Consider the following 7124-nt stretch of genomic DNA (forward strand, 5'->3'; position numbering starts at 1 on the left):
TTCTACTGGTGTTACTGGTTCTGCTGGTGAAACGATGTGTTCACAGGAAACCTGAAGGTCAGACTCAGACTCTTGGGTTTCAAATGTATGATTTAGCTTTTCTTTTCTTGACTTTTCTTTTTTCAGTTTTTCTTATTTTTTATTAACATTTTTCAGATTTACATCCTGTACTAATTCAAACAACTCCAACCTGTTACACATTACAGTGTTAAAAAAACACACTTTTTTTTGTTTTCATAGATTAAATGTTCATGCAGTCTCTTTACAGGAAATTATTTTGTAGTTAATGTTTATTATTTTTTGCAGATCAAGCAGCAAAAGATGACATCACATACAGTGACATCAAAATAACACATCGTCAAAGACAACCAGCCATAGAAAATAAAGGTAATATTGAAGTTTTTTTGGCAGGTCGGTGTTGCATGATTATTGCATGTGAGTACAATTATATTTTAATAAATTGAGAAAATATTAGTAGATTACAGAGATTTTTATATTGCAGGGCCTTTTGTAAATATAAAAGCATGTCAGTGTGTTTCTAAGATTATTGTATTCATAACTAATATAGTGTTTGTTTGATCGATTGTGAATAAGAGATAGACATGGCCGTTGTGATGTCACTCACTAGAGTGACATCACAATGACATCTACTACTAATTAGTAGAGAGGAGGGAGTACTGAGATATCAGCTCACGCTTCCTATCATGGTTAGAATATTACATCCACAGACTTTATGGGAGCATCACACAGATCCCTGTTAATTAGTGCTCAGTAACATCCAAATAAAATCCTATAATTTCACTCACAAAACTGGAGCTCAGATTTCTTGGATGATCTGTCTGACAATTACTGGTGATTCAATCTATGCAGGTTTAAACAGGTGAGTTTTCAAAAGTTTCTTGAGAGTCCAGTGATGGGGCATTGCGAAGCTTAGACAGGAGAGAGTTCCAGAGGGTGGGGCTGCAGTGAAGACTCTGTCCCCAAAGGTACTGTATGGAGGTTGGTGTGATGGACAGAGAGCAGACCCATGGCTGAGGACCAAAGTGTCCGAGACTGTTTGTAAGGGTGAAGGAGGTCAGGGAGTAAAGGCCAGAGTCATTATGTGTGATTAGATTTTCATTATTGGAAAAAAGGCTGTTTTGGTGACAAAACAGGGCTTTGAGGGCCACAAGCAAGAGTTCTGTTTTACTACTGTTGAGCTTGATTCCATTAAATGACATCCAGGTTTTGATCTATGGGGCAAAGTAGCCAGTTGATGGTGGAGAGCAGCAATCTGGAATGTCTTTGCTGTTGGTGAATGGGGGAAATGTCACAGTGAATCTTGCCCTGGGAAAGAGCAGCTTTATAGGACCTCACATGAGGCCAGATCTGGTGTAGAACCTCTCAATCAAGGCGGCCAGCAGTCTTTAGAGCACAGAGTTCCATTGTGAACCATGGAACAGAGCAGGTAAAAGAGACAGTCTGGGTTTTGAGGGGGGCAAGGGAGGTAAAGCTACATGATAGTTATAGTGGTCAACAAGCCCATCACCCATGAAATTGGTGGGGGTCTGAAGCTAAATGGGTTGCTATCAGGTTGTTCAGGGCCGATGCACTAATAGTCTTGATTTCCTTATATGTGATAGTATGTTTGGTGCACAGCATAGACAGAGGAACAGGAACAAAAAAGCAGACGAAGTGGTAAGAGTGTAGTAAGACTAAGAGGCTTGGTGTGTGACAGCTAACCCACCACCACGAACTTTGGAGCCAGGGGGAGTGGCTTGGTTGAGAGAAAAATAGTTCTGCTGACTTTGCTATACCTCTGTTACTGTACATAATTATATCAAGCATTAGTGGTACTTTATTGAGTGAACATACATTCAGCAGCATGAAAGATGCACTGATAATAGCTGATGGCAGGACAGATGTGAAGGGAATGGTGCTGTTGATGCAAACCTAAGATGTAAATTGCTCAGAATGGTCCCTTTAGGGTTGTAGTGATGACCTTGTTGCCTACTGGAATGCCTGCCAGACAGTACAGAGGGAATTACATTTTCGCAGTGTATTTCAGGCAGTATAGAGGACTCATGATGTTCCTAATGCACAGCTTTAAAGGGGGAGCTTTGATGTGCATAATGGGGATGGCGTGCCAGTCCAAGGGATTTAATGACAGCTAGGGCTGCAACTATTGATTATTTTAGTAGTCAAGTATTCTATAAATTATTCAAACAAGTAATTGGATAAGAAATACTTTTGTCTTGTTAACAGTTCATGTGCATATTTTAACTTCTGTACTGCAGTTTTTCCCTGTGTGAAACAAACAGGGTGGATGGAGCAGCTACAAAGTTCTCTTTTCTTCACTTTTTGAAGAAAGTGGTTGATGAAGGACCTCCAGCTGTTTCCCAGTAAAGGTTTAATGGAGGTTACAGGAAAAAAGCGCTGCTGCTTTGGACACTAGAAAAAAATTTCCTTTCGCTCCACTTGAGCTCACGTCTCATTTCTATTTTAGGTCTATTTTTATTTGCTAATCAGGGATTAAAACATAAAAAATATTTTGACTGAGCCCTGGAACTGAGCTGCCTCGTCTCCGCCAGTGATACGGCCTATCACAGCAGTGTCATCTGCAAACTTCAGGAGAATGTTGTCGGGGTGAGAGGCAACAGTCGTAGGTGAACAGGGTGTAGAGAATAGGGCTGAGGACACAGCCCTGCGGGATACCGATATTGGTGGTGATGCTGGCTGAGGACCTGTTTCCAATCCTGACAGGGAAGCTTAATGGTGAGGAAGATGAGTACTCTCAGATATGCAGAGGCACGTATAACATTCAATAGACTGAAAGCAGCACCAAAGAGAGAAAAGTAGTGATAGGATGAATAGGTCCAATATGCAGTAAAAATCAGGCTGATTAGCACAGAAAGAAAGAAAATTTTAGTCACAAATTAAGCAGTGACATCATCATGCTAGGGTTCTCTCAGACTGGAAGTGCATACTTCAGTTGTACTTTAACTACAACTATTACAGTACATGAACATCTGTTCATTCTGGCCACGGTAGCCCCACATTTCTTCCAGTTATACATCTCTTGCATTGCAACTACAATACTTTAAACCCCAGTAAGTAAAAGATTCACGTAAATCCCCTTATCGAAACAATGTACATGAGTTACTGCATTTGTATCTTCTCTTGTCTTACTGATTAACCCTTTAGGTACCTGTTAACTCATCAACTTACTGCAACACATCTGTGCTTCATTAGCATGGCTACTGTACTTGAAGCTCACTTTACCCACTAGTAAGTATTCCGTTAGCCTAGCACGACCATGTTGCAACAACAATCTCAATTTAACACACTTCAATATTACTTAGTGTCCAACATTACATGTGTTACTTTAACTGATTCATGAGTTTTATCAGATATACTGTGTTACATGCATGTCATTTCTATTCACCCACCTGTATATTAAAATAAAGAGGCACACAATATAAGTTTGTTTACAGCTGCAGGATTTTTTTCTGCACCGTTTGCCTCTCAGGGGGTTTACGTTCCCACCTGGTGACACCTTTGAGTAATGTCCTGGGATGGCACATGTAAAGTACAGTGAGATTGTCATTAAAGGGCACATATCATGCTTTTAAATTCATTTGGACCTGTCTACTTGCAACTTAAACATAACTGAACTTGGACTACAAAATCACTGTGAGAAAAAAAAAAAGGCGGATTCACAAAATCAGTAACCTGGAAGTTTATGACTTCCGGGTTACCGATTAGCAGTTCCAGGTTTTGTTTAGCAGTTCCACAGCAAATACTGTGACGTAAGAGGAAAGAAAACTTAACAGGGAATAGAGAAAACTGAACAGACTGAAAATTATGACTTGGGGCTGCTATGATTCCTTGAGTAACTTGAATAATTTGATTATAAAAAAATGCTTGAAGCAAATTTGTTGCTCCGATGCTTCATTTAAACTCTGCAGTGCTCAGGTGTCTCATTTCATTCACATTAGCAGCGTTAAACTTCTCCGTCAGTGTCATCTTTTTCTTGTGGGTTTAATGGCGGTGGATAAACCAGCTTAGAGCTGCATCACCACCACTTACTGGACTGGAGTTCAGGAGTTAGAAAAACCCCTCAGATTCTAAAAAGTTCTTTGTCATGGATTCACATCAGGATACTGGAAGGAGAGTCTCTCTCTGTTATTCAAACCTTGGATTCAAGAGGAACAATGTGTTTTTTTTTCTTGGTTGTAGAACATTGAACAGCTCTTTATCCTCTTCAGGATATTCAAAAGCTTCTCTGCCTGGACTGCTGCCCCAGAAACCCAAACTCAGACAAGCAGCAGAACAGGGTGCATGATGGGATGATTGGTTAGCGTGTTTGAGTGGAGAGAATTAGTATCAGCACCAGCTGACATTTGTTGATGCATTTGTTGGTGTTTTTCTGTGGATGTGTAAAATGTACCTGCAGAATTCTGCATGCAGAAATACTGTAGGGTGTTTATTCCAACAGATGTAGCTCTGACTGTGGGGGCCTCATACCTCACTAACACACAGCACAACGAGCAATGGTCTCAGTTACAGATCTGAAAACTTCTTTCAAAGCTGGCTGTAGTGCAGTGTGTGTTTGTGATGAAGGAGCATGTTTGCCAGTTCAGCAGTGGGACTCATATTTTAGGAGGACATAACACATTTAAACAGAAGTAAACTGAACAGACCAATGAGTCAGTTCTGACTTCTTCTTTTTTAAACTCTGTAAAAACCACAGCAGCTACTTCCTGTTGCTGATTCTGTAGCCTGATGCTGATTAGACTTCTCACCACACCGTGTACTACTTTGGGCAGTAAGTGTTCTTGTTGTGAGAACGTGTTAGCTTCGTGCGTGCGGTGAAGTATGTCAGCCTGCACTGAAGGCAGACAGCAGCTCTGTGGTCGTCTGTCTTCCTTTTTATACAAACATCCCCCCAGGTCTCTGTGGTCACTGTGTTTGACAGCAGAGGTGTTCAGAAGTAAAAAACATGCTGTGAACTATGAAGCTTATCAGTTAATCATGATCAAAAATAAATTTTTGCCAAAGCTGCAGTAATGATAACAGCACTGCTGTAGGTGTAACTTCAGTCATTTCTGTTTGTATTGTGCAGAGAGCGATCCAGCTGCAATCTACTCAGAAGTGAGATCAGACGCCTGTTATGCACCAAAAACCACCAGATCACAGAGGCCCAGAGGTACAGCTGCACTTCACCTTTGTACAGAGCCAAGCTAACCACGTCTTTACTTCATCCTCGTCTGTCTCTGAGAAAACTGTCACGTTTGAACTGTGTGTGTTTGTGTTCAGACTTTAAACCGGACCAAGACGTCGTCTACTCTTACCTGAAGTAGTCCACCAGTCCAACCAGTGACGTCCAGCTGCTGCTCCCCCAGCACCTCAGAGACCATCCACGTGTTAACAAGATTTTTATATTTGTGTTTTTTTTCTTGCTGAACTAGACTCCAGACAAAAATCACATCCTATTCTGGAGTTTTAAAAGAATTTTTGTTGCAAATTCAACAATGAAAACATTTGTTAATATGATTCATGTCGTCAGTAACTGTTATTCATAGTTTATTCACGTTTCTGGGCCTCTGCAGTGGTGAGTTATTCTCCCCCCAGCTTTGATAAACTTTGGTTCTCATGTTTTTCTCACGTGGGCTTAAAAAAAGAAGTCAAATGGAAAATTTGACTTGTCTGGTTGTGATTCACTGATGCACGCCTCCCTTCAAACAACAAAGGAGAACGAACAACCGCAGGCTAAAAACAGCAGAGGCCTCAGCCAGTGGCTGAAAACTGCACAGAAAAGTGCAGGATGTGTGTGTTTGACACCCACAAGTTCTATTTTATGATTTTATTCCAGGCTGAAACCAACCAGCAGCTGACGTGGCAAAAACGGTTTATGTTTAATTCACTGTTTACAGTTTCTAAAGAAAAACACTGGAATTTCTCTGGCAGCAGCTTCTGATTAACTAAAAACTCATCAACATGTGACTCTGACTGGACTTCCTTCTGCATCATATTTCCTGAAGCAGAGGCCTTCCTGTTTAACCTCTCAGTGAAACTTTAAATGTGATTTGTGTCCATTTCAAGGCTGTTTCCCTCTACTGGTCAACCCGGGTATTACAGCAGAGCAGCTGCATTGTGGATGACAACAGTTCAAAACCACAAACTGGTGTGGGCGGCTGTTTAGTGCATTTATTTATCTATGCATCAATATTATCTGAACACATTTTAACAACAAATTATATTATTTTTGCTTTGCACTGTTATTTATAACAAAAAATGCACATTTACCAGTTTTGAATCTGTTCTTTGGAGACATGTTTGAGTTATATTTTTCAGTTCCAATAAAATAAACATGTTTTATTGAGCTGAATGCATTATTTGAATGTCAACCTAAAGCTGATCAGTCTGCTAAACTACAGGAACAACCACGATGATCAATAACACTTTGATTAAATTAACATTGATGCTGAAGATGTGACCTGAGCCATAACTGAAACATTTATGGATGAGCTACCTGGATACTCTTACCTCTCTGGAAGGACTCTGCAAATGACCTTTGACCTCTGTGCTAAGGGTCTGGGTCTGTCTGAGGGATTTTTACCTACTTCGTTTCTTTTGCTGCTCATTCAGGGAAAAGGAGTTTCCCCAGTTTTTCATGTTTATATAAACTGGTTTTCTTGCCACAGGACAGAATTTCTTTCCAACACGCATCACTGTTGGCCATGATTTCATTTGTGGCAGTAAAGTGCCTCCACCTGATGCTCTGCTTTCTTTCTGGTTGATGAAGGACCTCCAGCTGTTTCCCAGTAAAGGTTTAATGGAGGTTACAGGAGAAAAAGCTTCTTTTGGATGCTAGAAAAACATTTTCTTCTGCTCCATCTGAGCTCACCGGCTCCGCCTCTTTGCTCTTGTGCAGACAGACTGCAGTAAATCAGCTGACTGCTGCTGTTGTGTTATCAGTGTTTATGTTGAAAAACTGGGGGCTGCGTGAGCGTAATCTTGTAATGCTTTATATTCACAAGCATTCTACATATGTTTCTACTGCAGGTCTATATTTAGTCACTAATCAGCGATAAAAGTATAAAAATATTTTGATGGGGAAGGGGTCCTTCCAGTACCGGACG

The 7124-nt window shown here is 40.6% G+C and overlaps 1 long non-coding RNA gene across 1 annotated transcript; it reads left to right on the forward strand.

The window, feature by feature from the left end:
- Positions 1-306: 306 nt before the first annotated feature.
- On the forward strand, positions 307-6306 carry LOC115777902 (uncharacterized). Its single transcript, XR_004019703.1, has 3 exons — positions 307-387; positions 5105-5188; positions 5299-6306. It is a non-coding gene; the product is annotated as an uncharacterized LOC115777902 (long non-coding RNA).
- The last annotated feature ends 818 nt before the right edge of the window (positions 6307-7124 follow it).

Source organism: Archocentrus centrarchus, unplaced genomic scaffold (genome assembly GCF_007364275.1).
Source record: "Archocentrus centrarchus isolate MPI-CPG fArcCen1 unplaced genomic scaffold, fArcCen1 scaffold_84_ctg1, whole genome shotgun sequence".
NCBI lineage: Eukaryota > Metazoa > Chordata > Actinopteri > Cichliformes > Cichlidae > Archocentrus > Archocentrus centrarchus.